Source organism: Kogia breviceps, chromosome 2 (assembly GCF_026419965.1).
Source record: "Kogia breviceps isolate mKogBre1 chromosome 2, mKogBre1 haplotype 1, whole genome shotgun sequence".
Taxonomy (NCBI): domain Eukaryota; kingdom Metazoa; phylum Chordata; class Mammalia; order Artiodactyla; family Physeteridae; genus Kogia; species Kogia breviceps.
In genome coordinates, this window is record NC_081311.1 from 92820201 (window position 1) to 92842101 (window position 21901).

The window sequence follows — 21901 nt, forward strand, 5'->3', positions numbered from 1 at the left end:
GGAATGATTTTGTTTAACATCATTTAGAAGGCATCTCAATTGTTATGTTGAGTCTGTGCTGGAAATGTGAACAGTAGATTATCAGAATGGTCTTATTCTTAACTTTCAGGACATCATTCGGACCCCACTATGAATGGGTACAATGTTATCGTCCAGTTCAGGGCTTCTCAAATTTTGTTTAAAATGTGGACTCTGATACAGTGGGTCTGGGGTAGAGCCTAAGGTTCTGCGTTTATTATAAGCTCCCTGGAGATGCCAAGGCTGCTGGTCCTCACACTGCTGTGAATAGCTAGGGCCTAGACTCCGGTAGAGAACTATTTCAATCCGGGGGTTGCAAACTGTAGTGGTTTCCCCCCCCTTTTTTTGCATACATTTGTTTTTTTAAATTTTAAATTTAAAAAACAACGTGTTACGTATCAGATTTTAACACACTGCACCAACAATATGCTAGTTTTGTGCTCCAGGTTTACCCTGGAGACCTTGCTGTGAATCGTCTCCTGCCTCCACTGTGTGATGATGGGGATAAGACGATACTAGCGTGATCAATGGGGAAGGATGTCACACCGCACTGGCCAGGTCTCTTCGGGTCAGCTCGGGCCCCTGTAGGTAGGGTGGCTGAGAAGGGGGCGCTGCTACGCCTACTTTAACCCACTTAAATCCACTTTAACCCAGCCAAGCCCAGGAACATCTGCTGGCCACATGCTCTTTCCCTGCATAATAACAAAGTAAGAACAAGATGAATGCAATATCAAAATAATGTCATATTATAGGAAAGAACAAATCTGACTCCATATTAGACCGGTTCCTTTTCCTGTGCTTAGTCATGCTGGCTCTGCATCTTTTGTAAAAGAATGTCGTCTATAGCCTGAAATATACAGGAGGGCCCATTCTCAGGGCTCCTTTAAAGGTGTACCACTGTTCATTCATACAGAGATAAAAATTTGCAGAACAGGGAGTAACATTTGTCTTGTTGGAGGTTTATAGCAACATTGTAACCAGACCTACCTGGGCAGCTGCAAGAACAAAGGATTCTGACACCAAGAAGTTTGCAACAACTAACCACGCCCCTCCCTCATCCTGTCTTTAAAAATGCTTTGCTGAAACCCTTTGTGGAGATCAGAGTTTGGGGGCGGGGGAGGGCATGAGCCACCCATTCTCCATGCTTGGCCTTACAATAAACCTTTCTCTGCTCCAAACTTCAATATCCAGACTTCAATATTTCAGTTTGTTTGGCTTCACTGTGGATCAGGCACAAGAACTTTTGTTTGGTGACGATATTATAGAAAGCAATGACACTGACTAGGAATTTATCTGGCTTCCGTATTTATGAGGAAAGCACACAGTTCTCAAATTTGAAATAAAAAAAGTTACCCTTACTTTTGAACTCTTCTGGATAAGTCAAAGAAAAATATCTGCTATTGCAAGACAAGGTATTCAAAACTCGAATCAATTGGCAACTACTTACTTGTGTGAATCAAGATTTTCTAAATATTTAGCAACCAAAACAGAAAAGCCACATGAAAGGGTGCTGAGGCTAACATCTGACTGTAATCTGTGACCCCTGGGTCAAAGTGCTTCCATGTTTTCACAGACCAAGTTTACAAATATTTACTTTGATCTTCAAATATTGCTTTCATCTGTTATAGGCAGTCTTATGATTTTATTTGGTGGAATAAGAGGATTTCATTGACAAAAAAAAAGAAAAATAAAAAACCACTCATATAATACAAGCCAAGAAGGGCACAGGTTATGATTATGATTGGGTTCATCAATCCCCCCCCCAAGTTTTATTATCCTGACTCCTCCAAGGTTATATTTTCCAGTGGAGTCTTACACTGTCCAAGATAGCCCTCATGGCCGTGGTCACTGCCATGGCCTCTAGAACCCACAAGCAGTGTGACCAGACATGACACCAGCAGGGCCTGGATTATCCAGGATGCTGAGCCATTTGGACATGTTTATAAGGTTCTCTTATTTTTGCTGTAAAAGTCACCCAGTGCAATTAAACTGGAGTTGGTGTTTGAGAAGCAGAGACTTAGGGAGTGTACCAGATGCTCTCATTTCTGAGCACGGAGACTACAATGGAGTGAGGCCTCTTCTGGGATTGTCCCCTTGTGTTCCAGCTGAGCTATAGTGTGGGCTCCTCCACAGAGGTGACAGGGTTCACTCAAGTAACCCAGACTTCAGATTACAGGGACCCGAGTTCAAATCCCAGTTGAGGCACTTTCTAGCTTGCATGACATTTGAAATTATTTATGACCCTCTGAGTTTTAACTTCCTCTTTAGCCAAATCAAGACAAAAACAATCTCAAATCACTCGGGGAAGGAAATAAGGTACTGTAGAATGTGAATAAAGTGTGAACTCATTATTATTTCCATCTACACTTGCAGGTGTTTTGTGAGACATACCCAGATTGTGTTTTTCTTTTCTCTCATTTTGTAGCAGATACTTTTTTCCCCGTTTGTGGAGAGAGAGCTTTGGTTTGCATGTTGCTCAGCTCAGTTTGTTACTCAGCCTGTCTGTGCAGATCTGGCATTTCCATTCTCTTGTTAACCTCAGGAGCTGCTAAGAAAGGTCACATTCCATCTTTGCTCATTTAAGTTGCGTCCATGTCCTGTCAACTGGAGCAGCAAACCTGGCTTCCTGGAGGGAACTAAGCAGCCACCACTCTGTTTTTAGTTCAGATCTTCCTCTAGGGCTTGAGAGGTAAGGCAGCAGAGACGTGAACCACGCTCTGTGGCCACACACTGCCTCGCGATAAAATCGCTGACGGCCAAGGTTGGAGCTCTTGATTTCAACCGCAGCCAGTCAGCATCTTCATTGGCCCCTGACTCTGTGTCTGTTCTAGGAATAGGCTCTGAATTTAATTTGAGCTACAATGCTATGACACCTGCACGTGAAGATTGCAGAAGAACCACCAAAAAAGAAAATACTAAATCCTTCCTTCCAAAATTATTATTTTTTTCTTTTCAATGTGTTTAGATTCATTATTACCTGACTTAAAAGGGTAGAAAATGTGGTCTAAAAAGTCTTATATTAATGAGAACCTTAGTGGGAAATATTCAAAATCCAAAATTAAAAATCCATGCCACAAAGTTCAATCCTTAACTGTTCATCAATCGGATTTGTATTCAGTTGGATTGAATGGCACTGACATTCAGTCTAAGATGACTGAGGTCACCTCTCATTCTTGTGTTTAATTTTTCCCTCCACAGCTAAGAAAAAAGTTGGAAGTCACCCTGTTTTCACTCCCTCCTACTTCTATGGCACAGATCACTAGTCACCTACTGAATCTCTCTCCGTGGGGCCTGAACCCTGCCTTGGAATCCCTTGGAATTCTGTCTGAAGCAACCTTTGAAAACATTACAGTGGGTACCAAAATTGCAACCTATTCCCCATCTCTGGGGTAAATCATACATTGCATTCATTCCCTATTCTTACTGAATATTCCCTGAAATTTTTATACACATGAAATACTTTTAACCTTTCTATCATTTTTTTTGTATTTTTTAATTCAAGTATAGTTGATTTACAATGTTGTGTTAGTTTCAGGTATACAGCAAAGTGATTCAGTCATATATGTGTGCTTATTTTTTTCAGATTCTATAAAATATTGAGTATAGTTCCCTCTGTTTTACAGTGGGTCCTCATTGGTTATCTATTTTATATGTAGTAGTGTGTTTATGACAATCCCAAACTCCTAATTTACCCCTCCCCCCCACTGCAACAAGAATCACCTTCGTGGGACTTCCCTGGTGGCACAGTGGTTAACAATCTGCCTGCCAATGCAGGGGACACGGGTTCGATTCCTGGTTAGGGAAGATCCCACATGCCACAGAGCAACTAAGCCCATGCGCCACAAATACTGAGTCTGCGCTCTAGAGCCCGCAAGCCACAACTACTGAGCCCACGTGTCACAACTACTGAAGCCCACGCGCCTAGAGCCCATGCTCTGCAACGAGAAGCCACCATAATGAGAAGCTGGTGCACTGCAAGGAAGAGTAGCCCTCTCTTGCCGCAACTAGAGAAAGCCTCTGTGCAGCAACGAAGACCCAACACAGCCAAAAATAAATTTTAAAAATTTAAAAAAAGAAAAATAATTACCTTCATGAGTAAATGTTTGTTTTGTTCAGAAAAGGGAAAAACAAAGTTACTGTCTGCGATGACCCTCTAGTTCTCTGTAATGCTAGCTTTTGAAGCCACTTGTCTACACTACTGACTGCCTCCTGGTGTTCAACTCTGATTTTATTATACCCAGGGCAACCTTTCCAAAAGTGTCTTATGTGGTTGAGTAGTCTGTGGAAACAAGGGTCTCGTGGTCAAGTATATTTGTGAAATTGTGAATTGCTTCTGATCAAGTCCCTTCCTGCCCACTTTATAAGTGTGTGAGGACATATGCATGCACACATACACACACACACACACAAGTCCTGCGGAAATGAAACCCATGTAACTTGACTCACTCTAGCATTTCTCAAACTAATTTGAACAAAGAAGTCATTTTCCATAGAATTCCATTAACATTAGGCAGAGGTAGGAATCTTGTTCCCCATTGTGTAGAGAAAATTTGATGAGACTGTATTATGATGAGCTCAATAAGGACACTTTTCTGTTTAATCTGCTGACTCAATATTTCTGAAAGACCGATCCACAGACATCCTGGGGTATTTGAGAAATTGCAGATCCCAAGTCTTAACCTCAAATGGACTGGATCAAAATCGCTGGGGTGGTAGGGTCCAGAAATCTGCATTTTAAAACCGCTTTCCAAGTGACTTCTATGCTTTCTAAAACTTGAAGCTATCATTCAATAAGGTTGGGCTCAAATCTTAAGATTATTTTTAACCCATTGGTAGCACTGAAAAGTATGCTAGCTTAAAATATGAAGCCTGCTGTGTGTCTTTCTTTGAGGCCATTTGTGGGAGTAACAAGAACTCAGGTGAAGTCAACTAGGGCTGCAGACACCCCATTAGGTGGCTTTTACCTTGGAAAGCCTCCTATCCAAAGGCTGGGCTCTCAACCTGAAAAGCACTGAAATCCAAGCTTGTCAGATTTATAGGACCCTCGGTCACCAGGATTGTGATTCATGCAAGCAAACCTCTCCAAAAACTGGTCTGTAATACTAGAATTCCAATTCCTGAATTTACATGGAAAGCTATAATTTACAAAGGGCCCAATATTTCCACCAGATCGACCAACATGTCCTCTTCCTTTACGTAAACTTCCTGGACTTGCAAAATATTAGAAAGCAGTCAGTTAAACTTGAAATTAGAGCAAGGATAGTTATAGGATTTCTGGGTTTAATCCACTACTCCCTGACAGACTGACTGATCCAAATCCCCACTCGTGAGTGAACTCACATAGGTTTTGTTGGTTCCACAGGTTACCCTCTTACTGTAAGCTGCTTGGATGCAGCCAGGCAGTGTTTAGAGATTTATCAATAAATCTAGCACGTATGATAATATTTGGGATAAAAAACGTAAAGAATATTCTCTTCTTTAAAAGAAATTAGAAACCAAAGCTTTATACATGCTCTATAATTAGAGGATAAGGTACCTGATTACTCAAAATGTACCCTTATTTAGAAGGCAGCACTGAATTGGTCGACAGATACAGCAAAAGAATACTTGAAGGTGTAAAATTATCTTCTTAAGTAATATAAAGTTTTTGACATTTGGAATGAATAATAGTTAAACCACTGGTCTGCCAGGATCTGGGGAGAATTTAAGGCAAATAGTGATGGCTTTTTCTTCTGATGTAAATGGCTTTGATAAAGGAAATATATAGACCTGGTCATACATAGACTGGGCTGGGACAGTGGGCCATCATATCCACCCACAAGGTCTGAATTCTGAGGTCCAAACCTAGTCTTCGGAACTAGTCCAGGTGCAGCTCCATGTTGCTGAACTAGGAGAAAAATCTAAGCTCTGTGAAGACTGGCGCAGCAGAAGGTCTAGTCCTGCACTACCTAGTATGGCAGCCACCAGCCACACGTGGCTATCTAAACCTACACGTATTAGAACAAATAAAATTAAAAAATCAATTTCCCCAATCATACTCTCCACATTTCAAGTTCTCAATAGCTGCTAGTGACAAGGTGTTGGAGAGCATAAAAGAGATCCTTTCCATCGTATCCCAATATTCTATTGGACAGTTAGTATTTGATTCATTGAGGAAAACACTTATATTCCATCACTATAGGCTTCATTCATTACTGGGGAAAAGTACTTGGATCCACAATGGTTCTCTTTCTGAGATCAAGAGTGAATCTTGATCTGTGCAACTGATGCCATTTATATTGCTTCTGTTTGAGGTTACCCTGGAGAAATGGTCTGCTTTTACTTCCTCCTCTTCTTTTTTTTTTTTTAAGTGTCTGAGGTTAAAAAGGTCTTTATTTCTTCAGCTACAATAAGATTACCTATTTGATTTTTCTTTTTTATGATTCAGTTTCTTACCAACCTACTTTTATTTAACACATTCTTTCTTTATTAATAGTAACATCAATCCAGACACAGTCCTGCCTGGCATAGATGTTACATGTACCTTCAAGATAATCCATTCAGATCTATTAGATATTTAGCTTCATTTTTAAAGGGCAACATTATTTCTTTTATTTCCAGGTTGTGTGGAGGCCCATGAACCTCTAATGAAAATACTTGCCAACTATATAACTTTGGAAAAGTCATCTAACACCCACAACAAACCTCAGTCCCTTCCTTTGTAAAATAAGAAGAGTTTATTTTAAACATTTTAATGTAATTCTCCATGGATTTGAACAAGATAATTAGTAGAGGAAAAAAAACTTAGCATGGCACCTGGCCCATCATTGAATGCTACTAAATTTAGGTGACTCTAGCAAGAGTATAATGTAGAAACAAGTAAGGGGAAAACCTCAGAGGAGAAAAAAATAAATCTTCTATATGCCTTTTTTTTTAAACAAAGAGGCTTTAGATGGTATTTGGCAAAAGTTGGAAGGTGCTCTCTATGTTTGAAGACACTAGAGAATTTGACATAGCCAAATGAATAATAACAATGTTGTTTAAGTCCCTGCCAAGCACTTTGGAAAAAAAAAAGAAAGGGAAAATAGAGACAGTGACACAGTATGGATTGTATATGATTCCAATCCCGCTCTCTGGGGTCATGGGAAACGTTTATTCTTCCTTAATAATTTCACCTTCAGATGAACATCTGACACAGTTACAGACACACTGGCATCTTTTGATAATATATATATTTTTTATCCCATTCCTTCCTAATAAGTAAAACAGTGCCAATTTCACAAGCTTTCCCAACTCAGCCGCCAGGAACTGCCTTGACTTCACTGAATCCAGAGGGTGCTGTCCCCAGATCCTATTACAGGGAGCCTGGGTGACATCCTTTCACGATTACTAAAAGCTGTGTCCCTTTCTCTGCAGCTGCCTTCCATTCAGACTCACATTCTCTTGCAGAGCTACCCCATTTTTTTTTTTCCTTAAAGCACAAGACTGTAATAAGGATAATGTGCTGGCATGCTTGCTTCCACTGTAATATTTATAGACTACATTGCTCAAATGCACTGCGGTTCGCTTGTCTAATTTTATGATGGCCTTGCTAAACAAAAATATTCTTTCTCACTAGTGCTCACAGAAGGAGCACTTCACACCACGTGAATCATGACAGCTGGCACCAGCTGCTTCCAATAGGCACTCTTGCTCTTCAAACAGAGTGATATTTGGCATGAACCACTTTGGGAAGTTTTTCAGATGAGAAAGAGGTGAAGGGTTTTAACCCCCAAGTCTTGGACAGCAGTCTCCAGAGTTTGGGATGTACAAAAATATTAAAGATGATCAAGTTCATTCCCTATCTTGAGGCAGTACTATATCCAGCTCCAAGAGGCAGGTTGAGTTTCATATGCTCTACGTGCGTTACCGAATGCATGTTTGTGTGCCCAAGCACAGTGAAACCAGACAAACTGAAACGTCATAGTTTGGAGCAGAGAAAGGTCTATCACAGCGCCAAGCAAGGAGACAGTGGCTCATGCCCCAAAAAACCCGGACTCCCTGAAGTGTTTCAGCAAAGCATTTTTAAAGGCAAGGTTGCAGGAGGGGTGGGGGCGGGGGGGGGGCATGGCTAGTTGTTGCAAACTTCTTGGTGTCGGAATCCTTTGTTCTTGCAGCTGTCCATGTAGATCAGGCCACAATGTTCCTGTAAACCTCCAACAACACAAATGTTTCTGAAACTTTTTATCACTATATGAATGGACTCTTAAACGTCAGAGCCCTCAGAATGGGCTCTCCTGTATATTCCAGGCTACAGCAACATTTTTTTACAAAAGGTGCAGAGCCAGCCTGACTAAGCACAGGCAACAAACCACAAGGGTTAAAAGGAAAAGCAACAGATCTAGTACGGAGTCAGATTTGTTCTTCCCTATTTACACATGCAGTTCATTAGTAACTACTATGAGCAAATGCTGTTAAGGTTCAAATGTTTGCAAAGCAGGTGCCCTCAACTTGTTACAGAGAAGAAAAAAATCTGACTCTATATTGGATGTATTCCTTGAGAGATCAAAAGTTGCAGAACGGAGAATAACATTAGTTTTGTTGCAGGTTTACAGGAACATGGTGACCTGACCTAGGTGGACGGCTGCAAGAACAAAGGACTCCGGCACCGAGAAGTTTACAGCAACCCGCCACACCCCCTCCCCTTTTAGTATAAAAGAAGCCTGAATTCTAACTCGGGGAGGATGGTTCTTTGGGATACACAGTCGGCCATCTTCTGTGTCTGCTGGCTTTCCTAATAAAGTCTCTATTCCTTTTGCCCCAACACCTCGCCTCTCGATTTGCTGGCCTGTCATGTGATGAGCAGTGCAAGCCTGGACTCAGTCACAGCATCATGCCCTTCAGTGCCATGAGATCCCCCATGTAAAATCCCCATGCTATCTTGTCTAGCTTTCTCGCCCTTGAGCTGCTTGTAGGCAGATATATATATTCGGGAGCATGGCAGATGCTCAGCAAATTCATACTGTTGGAAGGACGAATTAATATAGGAGATAAAGGTGGATAGGAAGGCAGAGGTGAGGCCACGGTAGACCTCAAAAGACAAACTGGGGCATCTGGACCCTTGTGTTTAGTGCCTCAGGCTCCATCATATGCTGGAGGGCATGTGAAATGTACACCCAGAATCTGAATTTCACACTAGCTAGAGCTGTAATAAAATATATATGGTGGGAAGTGAGAGAGAGCTATGAGGCAATTGCCACTATGAGAATAGTTCTCAGCTATTTTATTTCCTTATCTAAAACACGGTTCACATTGAAGATAATTCTATCAGGGAAAGCTGTGTTACGAATTCACTGTGACGTGGAGAATGAAATAGTTGCAAATGGAAATGGTAATGCAGTCAGGAGCTCATCTTTGGGGCCTCTCTGATGGGTTCCCATTCGACTGTACAGCATGTGAATTTAAAGGAAATACATTATGGAATCACGGGCTTTGGAGCTAGGAGTTGCCCTGCTCTTTATCAAGACTTGACTCTCCTCTACTTTTCAGATGTCTAGGACCTTGAAGAATTATTTAATATCACTGAAAAAACCAGTGATTTGTATTACTCCCCTTCCTATTTGCTCAGATCTCTGCCAACCATGTGTTCTCATGTCTCCCCCATGTGTGGGATTTCTCACATCAAGTCCAGAGTTGCAGCTTAACGTAAGCACGGTAATTGGAATGACCTTTAAAATGCATATTCCTCCTGTCACTTTCTGCATCTCAGGCTTTACAAAACTGCCTGCTAAAAGATCATTCCCACCTTTACACTGGTGTTTATTTTAGGTGGGCAGATGTGACTTTTTTGGTTTTTTCTATTGTTCTAAGTGTAGGTGTAGCCTGTATGTTATTAGGGATGAATTACTAGAAGGTAAACCCTTTAGCCTCGGCTGTCGGGATGGTGGTGTGTGGGGGGGTAGGGGCAGTAAGGGGATGTTATTAATGGCAAACAGAGGAACCCTCAGCGCATCCATGTTTTGGCAAAACTGTAGGAATTTGTTTTCAGCTAAAACCCCAGTTAGAAAGTCCCTTCTCACTAAAGAAACCAGAATTTTGCACTTCTGATCCCCTTAGCACACGCCCCCCCCCCCCGCCCCCCGCAACCCTGCCGCCAGCAAACAGTGATTTCAACAGAGGACACACACGGGCAGGAAGCTGAGATCAGGATCGCCAGCCAGAGGTTTGTAGGAGGTGTAGTGCAAAGTGCCAACGTCTGAGTATTTCACTGATGGAGATTGGCAGTGACCTCAAGACAGTTACATCTGCACAACATGAGGATAATAACACCCATATCTCCCTTTCCTGGCCCACGGCTCCCAGCCCTGTAAAAACTACCCTTCCTCTCAGACCCTCTCTTATTGCTCTGCTTATTTGCTTCCTGTTACTCATCGTATATTTGGGGAGGTATACATTTATTTCCATGATTATTTGATCAAAATCTGTGTCCCTCCATGGAGCTTTCTGAAACCAGGGATAACCTTCTGTGTTCAGCACTCAACTGAATCCTCAGCACCTGGTCCTGCAGAGATGTTCCAAGTACTGGAGATGAATGAGTGAACGGCCCATAATAGTATAAAACAGGTCTAGATCCAAGGATACAAGGAAGGACCAGAGTAGGGAAAACCCAGCCACTCTCTGAATCATTCACTCCTGGATCCACAGGGCAAAGAAACGTGTCTGGCACACTATAGGTTCCCAGAAAAGATCTGTGGAATGAATGGTTGGGTCACAAAGGAACATTAGCAGAACTTGGGCAGCCTCTCAGCAAGTACGAAGGTCAAGGGCTTTAGGACTCATTGGACACAAACATATTGTATGTACTGTGTGTGTGAATAGCTGCACACATATGTGTACACACAAAGGCTGGAGCTAATACATAGGATTCTCATTTCAGAGTGTGTGGTTCTGTCATTATCAATACAAATATTTGGTCCAATCCATAAGCCTTCGGTTGTTTAAGAACGACAACTGGTACTTTCTTTTTTTCTAAGCAGGGAGAGCTCCCTACCTAATTATGACAAAAATATTATGTTTTTCAGCATGTCGTTAAGTAGGTATAAGGTGATGATAACATCTTGTCATAATAAAGTTAATGGTGTTCCTGATGTTTCACAAGAGTTTAGACACATTTAAGTTCCCTTGTGTAACTGTCCGCTTTAGGTTTGTTTTCTCCCTTTGCATTTTCCAGGTGTTGAAATATCTCTCCTGCTTGGTCCACAGTATATCCCAATATCAAGAGAGGCAGGCCCTGCCACTGGCTTAGTAAATCACGTTGAAGCGATCTTTTTGAAGCAAAACCTGGAGGGAAGATTTCAAATCTGTAACTTGAACAAAGCGCAAACATTAATCACTTGCCTGAAAAATAAAACAGGTTACATAGGTAAGTAAATTATTTAGAAAGGTGTCGTCCTTCTCTGCCTGTGTATAGGTTTTCCAAAAATCTGGCCTCCTGAGACACATAGGTCCCCATCCATTTCTGTCTCTCTTGCTTTTAACTTTAAGAACTTTCATCTTCCTGCTCTCAGTCTATCCTTATCCTGCCTAACTCCAAAAGGGAGGCAACAACCTCATTCTTGTTTCACAACCTCCAGTGATAAAATGGATGTCCTGTCCCCATCTGACAACTGAGGGAGCTGAGCAAGGAGAAGGGAAGTCCAAAGTTAGGCTACCATGTAAACAGAAGGGGGTTCACCACCTTGAGATCCTGAGTTTGCTTTCGTTTGGAGGTAAGTTATTAAATATACATTTTTTTAAGTTTATTTATTTATCCTTGGCTGCACTGGGTCTTTGCTGCTGCACGTGGGCTTTCTCTAATTGCAGCGAGCGGGGGCTACTCTTCATTGCGGTGCGCAGGCTTCTCATAACCATGCCCTCTCTTTGTTGCGGACCTCGGGCTCTGGGTGCACGGGGCTTTAGTAGTTGTGGCACGTGGGCTTAGTAGTTGTGGCTTTGGGCTCTAGAATGCAGGCTCAGTAGCTGTGGCACATGGGCTTAGTTGCTCCACGGCATGTGGGATCTTTCTGGACCAGAGATCGAACCTGTGTCCCCTGCATTGGCGGGAGGATTCTTCACCACTGCACCAACAGGGAAGTCCCTTAAACATACATTAAAGTCTGTTTTCTCACCTGCTGAGCTGGGAAGCCAGTTTTCCCTTGGGCACTGTGAGAGTTGCAGGGAACTAACATGCTGCCTATGCATGGGAAGTGGAGATCAGGGGGTCTAACTCAGCATTCAGAAGTCCATGTCCCAGGAAAACTCAGGAGGCTGGATTCTTATTCCGTGAACTTCCAATGAGATAAGTTGATTCAAGATAAAAACAAGATAGGGCTAATTTTAAATTTCAGTTTCACTGGCAGAAACAAGTGAGGACATTTGATCACAGGTCAGACCTGTTTTTTTTCCCCAAGGAAAAACATATTAAGCTCTTTTTCTCTTCCAACTGTGTCTGTAAATGGTACTCACAGTGCGCCGCCAATGAATGCTTTTGGACTAGAGAGAAAAGAGTGTTAAAGCCTACTGGTGCTTCACCTCAGCAGCCCAATGAGGGGACATTCATGCAGAAGAGGAAAACCTGAATGTGACATTGGCTGTGTAGAAGGGTACACTCTTCGGAGAATGGGAAAAATGGATGGGAAGCCCTTATCAGGGTGTTGGATGAAGGCAAATTAAGATCATGATTGGGACTTCCCTGGTGGTCCAGTGGTTAAGACTCCGCACTTCCACTGTAGAGGGTATGGGTTCGATCCCTGGCTGGGGAACTAAGATCCCACAGAACACACGGCATGGCCAAAAAATTTAAAACTGTTAAAAATAGATCATGATTGATAGACTGGATAAAAACAAGGTCCTACTGTATAGCACAGAGAAATACATTCAATATCCTATGATAAACCATAACAGAAAAGAATATTTAAAAAAAGAATGTATATATAATCACTTTGCTGTACAGCAGAAATTAACACAAGATTGTAAATCAACTAAACTTCAATCAAAAATATTGATAAGATCATGACTGCAGGAAGGGAGCAATGAGGAAGAATCTCTTCCTTCTTATTATTAATTTAGAAGTGTTTTCTGCAGGCTTAAATATAAGCACTGCCTCACAGACGTAACTTGAGAGCCTCAAGTAACCCTTTGCTCACGTTTCAATGCAAATCAAATTTTTCCCTGGGCTTTTACGTTGTCTAAAGCATCAGAAGTGTTTAGGCAGCATTTCTCAGGAGGGAGGATCCAAGCACTACTGATTCTGAGAGAGGCATTTTCTTACTGCCACCTGAACGCAGACATCTCACCTCAACCTCTTTGCTGGAGCTCTCGGAATGAAGCCCTCATCTGCGGAAGTGCTCGCGACTATTCGCCCAGCTCCTTGTTCCAGCTTTGTTTTCAGCACGGACATTTCAGATGACCGGTTGGTGGGGGAAGAGTCTCACCATCTTCTGATGGGACAGAATGAAGCGCCACCCTTGACTTTGTCAGTGCGGTTTTCCATGAGTCAAAGGAGCTCTGGTGCCCTTCCTCATGCACAGGTAGAGCTGCACCATTTCATCAAGATGATGACTCCCTTTTCTTGTGAAAACGACTGATGAGACAGATGAGTTTGGTAACAGAACACAGATGCAGTTGTTCGAGGTCACTTATTCAAATCAAACCCTGGCATCAAAGTCCTCCAGGGCCCCTTTTCCCTGTTGATAGCCAGAGAGGTCTAAGATAGGAGGTGGGGGGGAGCCCTCACTGAAGAAGAGGACGCATAAATCAGTACTTTTCCTGTGTAGTGCCGAGTGGAAGGCTCTGACCAAATCAGCTCAAAATCCACCTCCCCAAGATGGTCCTACCAAGTTAGTCCTGAGGCTCCTCCATTCCCTAATCGGCCTAAAGAAAGAGAGAGGGTGGATCTCTCGGTGGAAGCTCTCAGACTCTAAGTCTCTCTCAGTGTGTGTCTCAAGGTTGTGACAAGTCGCTGTGTGGATGAGAAGCCCCCAGGCTTCCGTGGTGGTCTATCTGTCGCAGATCACACCCCTTCTTTTCCCGGGTTAATACAACCTGTTTGGTGACGTGGACACAAGATGAATTCACACCATTTTCTATTTTGCAATCCTGCTGAAGAATATAGGATGCCTCCTAACTGAAAAGTCAGGGGTAGTGCAGTGCAAGGACAGACCTGATCTCTTCCACCAGACTCCTCGGTTCATAGCCAGGCTCTGTTGCATACTTGCTGTGTGACCTTGGACAACTTACTTAAGTGTCACTGTGCCTCAATCTCACTCTAAAATGGAGTTAATAGTCTTACTTACTTCATAGGTTGCCTTGAAGATTGATCTATCTATCTATCTACCTATGTGTCTACCTACCTACCTACCTATGGTGTATGTATGTATCTACCTATGGTGTGTGTCTGTCTGTATCTATATATGTATGAATGTATGTAACTATCTATCTATGGTGTATCTATGTCTGTATGTAGCTATCTATCTATGGTGTATTATGTATGTGTGTATGTAGCTATCTATGGTATATTTATGTAGGTATGTACCTGTCTATCTATCTATGGTATAATTATGTATGTATCTATCTATCTATGTATATCACACACACACGCGTGCATTTACGAGGTGTCCTGGCACACAGTAAGCGTCATCTAACGATTAACTATTACAAGGGCCTGTTACTCAGATTTTAAACTGTGTGCTGCCATGCTCCCTACGGCTTTGACTTTAGTTCTCTTTTACACACTGCTGCCAAAGCAGCCTTTCCCATCCAGGCAGACAAATGTCCAACACCTCACCCACTCAGAGGCGCAGACTTACGCTCTCCACCCCGCCGGGAACAGACCTGCCTGACCGCTCTAAACCCAGTTCCTCTTGAAATCTCATTTCTCCCGTGACACTCCCTTGACCTGCTCTGGCTCTCCAAGCCCATCTTTTTTCTTTCCCCGGCCTTTAGGCAAAAACCCCTCTACCTGTATATGGACTGAGAGATCAGCAAAATCTGGCTTTGAACCCTGGCTCCACCAAATACCGAAAATGTGCCCTTGGGCAGGTGACCGAACCTCCATAAGCACTAGAGGTCTTATGTCTTAAGTAATAATAATGGAGCAAACCAATGGCTCTCAAATCTGAGTGTGCATCAGAATCACCTGGGGGGCTTGTGAAAACTCAGGCTGCCCCCATTTCCCTGTGTTTGTGGTCCAGAAAGTATGGGTCGGGACCTGGGAATATGCGGTCATAACAAGTTGCCAGGTGATCCTGAGGCTGCTGGTCTGGGAGCCATACTTTGAGGAGAACTTTGTGGATCTTGCAGAACTGTGCAGTGAATTAAATGAAATCACCCTGAGAGAATGTTTGCTCGGTAACTGTCGTGTAAACTATAACCTTTCCCTGTCCTCCATGAAATAGACTCAAAATGATAAATAAAAACAGTAGAAGTGCTCGTGTGTGGATTTGGGCCCCATCCCATGAGTTAAGGAAGAACACACCATATTGTAACATTTCTCACTTTGGAGTTAGAAGCTCAGATTGCGTGGGCTGTGCCCTTACGGTGGCTTTTCTGGCACCCGATGTACAAGTTTTCAATTGGAGAGAAAAAGGAAAACATATGCATTGCCCTGCAATGTAAGCTTTTTATATAGCTCGCTGTTTTGAACAAACCCCCAGACACAGGGTGGGTTTTCAGCAGAAGTCTGTTTCTTGGAGGTCAACCCACTGAACACTTCCCCGCTTTCCGTGTTTACAGCACTCCCGGCTCTGAACCAAGAAGGTAAGAACCCTGACCAAAGAGTTTAGCAGATGCTTTTCTTAAAAGAATGTGTGTTGGGAGAAAGGGAAATCATTATGGAGTGAGAAGCTACATTTCCTAAACTATTTGGCTGCAGGAAACTTAAAGCAGTTTTCCACATGGGATTCACTCATTGGAACAAGCAGATTGTTTAATTTTATTATGTCTTTAACTTTTTATTTTATATTGGAGTAGAGCTGATTAACAATGTTGTGTGAGTTTCAGGTGTACAGCAAAGTGATTCAGTTACACATACACTTTCAGATTCTTTTCCCATTTAGGCTGTCACATAATATTGGGCAGAGTTGATACAAATGAACTTATCTACAAAACAGAAACAGACTCACAAACTGAGAGGATGAATTTTCCCTTACCGGCTGGGAAGAAGGATGGGGGAAAGGGCTAGATTGGGAGTTCAGTATTGACATGTACACACAGCTATATTTAAAATGGAAAACCAACAAGGACCTAATTTTAGAAAGTGTTAAGAACAACACTGTCTCTACAGAAAGTAACAGCAAAGACCCCAGGGGCAGAGCCCCCGCTTCGGTACCTGTCTTTGCCACCCACACTCCACAAAACTGCTAATTCCTTCTATGAAAAACCAGAGCTGCGTGATGTCCAGGGACCTTCCCCAGTATCTTCACTCTATGAGGAAGGAACACAGGAAACAGGACTGTGACCACGAAAACCTTTGCCATGCACCAGAAGACCAGGTGCAGTCTCTGTCCATCTCTAGGAAGGTTTGCAGGAATATTTTTTGGTGGGTGGAGTCACTCTTATTATAATGATACCACCCCCCCCCCACAAGGTGTGAGCTTAGTCTAGAAGGTAAAACCAAGCTCTGACTTTCAGGGGGACCAACAAGTAAAATAACTGTCTTCAAAATAACAAAAAAACAAGTAACATTTGTTGGCAGCAGCAGTGATTCTGACACCCACCCTCCCTTCCACCCCAAACAGCCCTTCACTCAGACACCTCTGAGGATCCGACTGTTTTCATTTATACTGTTCCTAGTGGGAAGCAGGGGAGGAGCTGAGTGACAAAGGCCAAGAGGGAGATGGAATTCAGTTGCCCCCAGCAGTGTCCCTTGGAGTGATTTCAACACCCTTGGAGAGGGACACTGAGACAGAGCTGCTGGAACTCTCTAGAGACCCTGTGAGACTCTTATCAGGAGGGCAGCTGCTTGGGGGCCCAGTAGCAGCAGGACCCATTCCTCTCCCCTACACCTGGTCCCCTATTATACAGAATCCATGCAATTCCACTGCCTACAGGATTAGAAGCTTTAGGGCAGTGGTTCTCAAAGTCTGTCCCAGCAGCACCCTGGAATTTGTTAGAAAAGCAAATCTTCTGGCGCACCACGGTAAAAATCAGAAATTCTAGGGGCGGGGCCCAGCAATTTGGATTGTAACAGGCCCTCCTGGTGATTCTGATGCAAACAGGCTGGAATTTGCCTGCAAAATTTAAGGAAGCATTCATTCCCAGGTTCATGTAAATTCAGGGTATACACAGGCATGAACCTGGAAATGAGGACCACCTTAAATTGTGTGCCCTGGGCACACCACATGCTTTCCTTACCCTCTCCAGGCCCAGAGAACCAATGCTTTAGGAGAATCCAGAGACCACAGCCTTGGCACCGAAACTGATGCACCTCTCCCTAATAGGTGGTGGCTGGTGCCTCAGAGGGTCAGCTCAAAGGGAACTGAAGCTCAAGGGAAGTCACTGAGCAACTGATCCGAGGCCACATACGAGGTCTAGATAGGCCGCCACACCAGAAACTACTGTGGATCCTTGGCTACGGTGGGGGCTGGCGAAACATCAGAGGGAGACCTGAGCTTCTCCTTTCCCCATGGAAACTGGAGATTCAGCAAACCTTTGGCTATAGGAATTCACATGGCAAACTCACTGAGTATCTGCTCTTTACTGGACATACAGCTGAGCTCCTGACTTCTCACACTCTCTCATTTAACTCTCAATGCAAAGGTAGGTTTTATTATCCTGGTTTTGCAAAAGAGGAAACAGACAAAAAGGTTAAATCCTATGTGTCCTATTTCAAGCTGACAAGAAGCATACTGGGAATTAAACATGCTCCAACACCTCTCAAATCCTCTGCCACCTGCGCTGGGATTGATGACTTTCTCCAGGTGTGATGCCCATTTCCCCTCACTGACTCATCAGCATCCCTGTTTGCTCCTCCCGGTTTGGCTTCACACCTTGGATCTTGTCTCCTATCGGAATGAAGTCTTAGACAGCATTTGGTGATTTGTTTCTTCTGTCCTGGGCTTTGAACCCTGAAGGACGGGATATGGCTCCTGGAATTAACTGCTTGGATCTTTCAACAAGAGCACTTTTTTTTTTTTTTTTTTGGCGGTACGCGGGCCTCTCACTGTTGTGGCCCCTCCCTTGCGGAGCGCAGGCTCCGGACGCGCAAGCTCAGCAGCCATGGCTCATGGGCCCAGCCGCTCCGCGGCACGTGGGATCTTCCCCGACCGGGGCACGAACCCGTGTTCCCTGCATCGGCAGGCGGACTCTCAACCACTGCGCCACCAGGGAAGCCCAACAAGAGCACTTCTTGACCTGGACCACCAAGAGTGGGATATCCTTATATCACTCAGACTTTGCCTGAGTAGAGTTCCCTAATATTCTATAATAACTTAAATGAGAAAAGAGTTTGAAAAAGGATAAATATATGTATATGTATAACTGATTCACTTTGCTGTACACCTGAAACTAACACAACATTGTTAATCAACTATACTCCAATATAAGTTAAAATTAAAAAAAATATAAGCTACAAGGATACAGTGTAAAACACGGGGACTATAGCAAATATTTCATAATAACTATATATGGATTATAACCTTCAAAATTGTGAATCACCATATTGTACCCTTGAAACATATATAATATATTTTAAAAAAAGACTGTATTCAAAAAAGAAAAAAAAAAGGCCTTGCCTGATATCACATACCATTTTGAATGCCTCTCTTTTCAATGGAATCTCATCAGGCACCTAAGGTTGACAAGGAATTTAATAGATGGCATATCCCTGAACAATTTTTATACGGTTGGGCGGAAGATGAGTTTACATATTTAGATCCACAGACACACAATGACTGCCATTTCCAGGTCAGATCCTTTTGAGTAGATAGTACAAGGGCGAGAAAACTGGCAGTGTCTAACTCTGGATTGCAACTTCAGTCCTGTGACCATGGAAAAGTGAACATTATCTCCAGGTCTTAGTTCACCCCCTTGAAAAAATGGGGATATAAATGCTCTCATACTCTCGTATCTTCTACAACTCTTACCACATCTTATTTTACTCAAGAATTTTCAATAAGACTGCCTCGTTCATTCACTCAATGCCTGTTTACGAGGTCAAATAAACCAGGGCGTGATTCTGCTCTAAGCATACTTTGCTCGATGATGGCTGAGAATATCAGGCCTGGATTACTTTAAGCCCATGGGAAGCAAGAGATAAGTATAGCTCATGAAGAACCGTGTTTTGGGATGAGGAGAACATGAGACTGGAGATTCAACCTGTAGAGGAGGCATGGTGGCTGCACATCATATTCTAGGAGTTTAAAGACTACTGAAGGGGCTTGGGGTCTGTCGGGTCCCAACGGTGACTCCTACGAGGGTTCTCCCAACCTGACCTTGGCCTGTCAGGCACTGGGCAGTCCTCCAATGGAGCCTCCTAAAGCAGTGCTTTCCCTTCTGCCAGAGAAGTAGGCCAGCCCAGTTCCTCCACCTCCTTTCTTCCCGGAGGCCAGAAGCTTCAGAAAAGTGCCCATTACTGAGATGCAAATTGTTGGTTTAAATCCTTCCGTCCCTGAGAAGGAACCCTCCCAGCTTTACTCAAGACCTCAGCCATAAAAAAGAATGAAATAATGCCATTTGCGGCAACAGGGATGGTGAAGTGAATCAGACAGAGAAAGACAAATATCATATGATATCGCTTATACGTGGAATCTAAAATAAGGATACCAATGAACTTATTTACCAAACAGAAACAGACTCACAGACAGAGAAAACAGATTTATGGTTACCAAAGGGGGAAGGTAGGCGGGAGGGATAAATTAGGAGTTTGGGATTAACAAACACACACTACTATATACAAAACAGATAACCAACAAGGACCTACTGTATAGTACAGGGAACTCTACTCAATACTCTGTAATAACCTAAATGGGAAAAGATTCTGAAAAATAATAGATACATACATATATGTATAACTGAATCACTTTGCTGTACACCTGAAACTAACACAACATGGAAAATCAACTCTACTCCAATATAAAATATAAATTTTTTAAAATAATATAAAACGCAACTGTACTCACAGTATGACATTTGAATATATTTTCATCAAAAATGCATAATAAAGGTAAGAAACTTAAAAATCAAAATTCTTTTTGTATGTTTTCACAAAATGATTTTCTTCTAAGCATTCAAAGCTTGCTATTACAAATAAAATATAAAATAGGAATCATAGTTAATGAAAACCAAAATTTTTAATCAAAATGATTTAAACAAAACTAGTGTTTAATGTTTTAAAATATTCATTGAATTTCATTAAACCTTACTAAATTTTTCTAAAAAAACCCGCAAAAACCGAAAACAAACGACGGCCAGACTGTTTTCTACCCACTTGTCTCCCGCCAAACCTTGCCCCCCCACCCCCAGAAGTGGCAAGCGCCTTGAAGGCAAAACTTCACACTTGCCCTTAAATCAGGTTCGTGTTGATTAACACATTAAAAATAAAATGCAAAACTCAGAAACCACCTGCTTTTCTAACCCCAGCTCCCGCTCTCCACCAAATGTTAAATAGAAGTTCAAGAAATAATTAGTTAAGCAAAGCCTTTTACCAGTTTCCCTTCTGTTAGAGACACTGTCTGGTAAATCAAGAAAAATGTCCCATTTACCCACTAAACTAAACACAATCCCTTATTATACAATTAACCAAAACACAATTGTATGTAATACAATTATACAGACTACAATTACACAAAAGTAATGATGCAGCATAGACGGCAATGGCGTCCATGTAATCGAAAATAATGAGAGCTCCCTTGATTAGAAATTAACTTATCATAAGAGATCCCTATTGATAAATGTTCCCTCTACTGATCTACACTTTGCAAAAGGCAGTCTGGCTGATGAAGTCAGATGCTCCCTCCTCATCATTAATAAAGACTATAGGGTAGCAACCATTCCACACAGTGCCTTTTACTCTGAGGTCTCTAAACTAGCACAGTCTAATGAAGCATACATTTTATTACCCACTTTTCCAGCTGGCCAAATAGAAAAAAATGAAGCAGGAGAGGCTGCAAGTCTGTGTGATTTGTTGACGATCCCATGTGGAGTGGTATTAACAGAGAAACATGCACATAAAGTTCCACCAAATTATATCAGTCATTCCAAGCATGAGAGGAGATTATGGTCTGCAGAGTTGATTTCTGTGTGATACTCAGTACAGGCACCTTCAACTTCTCATCATTGCTCCCGGGCACTGGGGCTATCACCTCACTACCTCTGGGCTGGTTCTTTTCCAATCCATCCTTCTCCCTTTTCCTGAGTACTCTTTTTACGAAGCAAATCTGACTACCTTCCCTGAGTCTTCCTAGAGCATGAGGCTAAATGCCTTAGGCACGCCAAGTTCTTCCTAATTGGCCGTATTCACATCATGGGCTCTACTACCAAGACTTACCATCCCCACTGAGCTACATTTTGTGGAATCTAAAACACCATTCATTGTAAGACATGCCTTTATTTTACATGTTCCGAAGAAAAATAAATATTGCCAATTCAACTATTATAAACAATCAAATGTAAAATGCGTCCCAATATTAGAGATATTTAAACGAAAACTAAGTGTCTTGAGCGGACAAAATACTTGCAAGCCGTGACCCGCCCCCCATTTCTATGGCATGTCACATGCCATATCCTGCCAATATGCCTACAATACCATCACCCCCCACTCCTCAGCCAAGCCTGCCTGTCCTTTAAAACTCAGCTCAACACCACTTCCTGAAAACCTTCTTGACCTCAGCTGCCACTGTCATATGTCTCACAAATAAGGGTACACTTCCTGGTCATTGATAGCATTTTA

At 42.6% G+C, this 21901-nt stretch overlaps 1 protein-coding gene across 1 annotated transcript in view; it reads right to left on the reverse strand.

The window, feature by feature from the left end:
* Positions 1-21901, reverse strand: part of CNTNAP5 (contactin associated protein family member 5) — an 857380-nt gene that overhangs the window by 331424 nt on the left and 504055 nt on the right. The window lies entirely within an intron of this gene.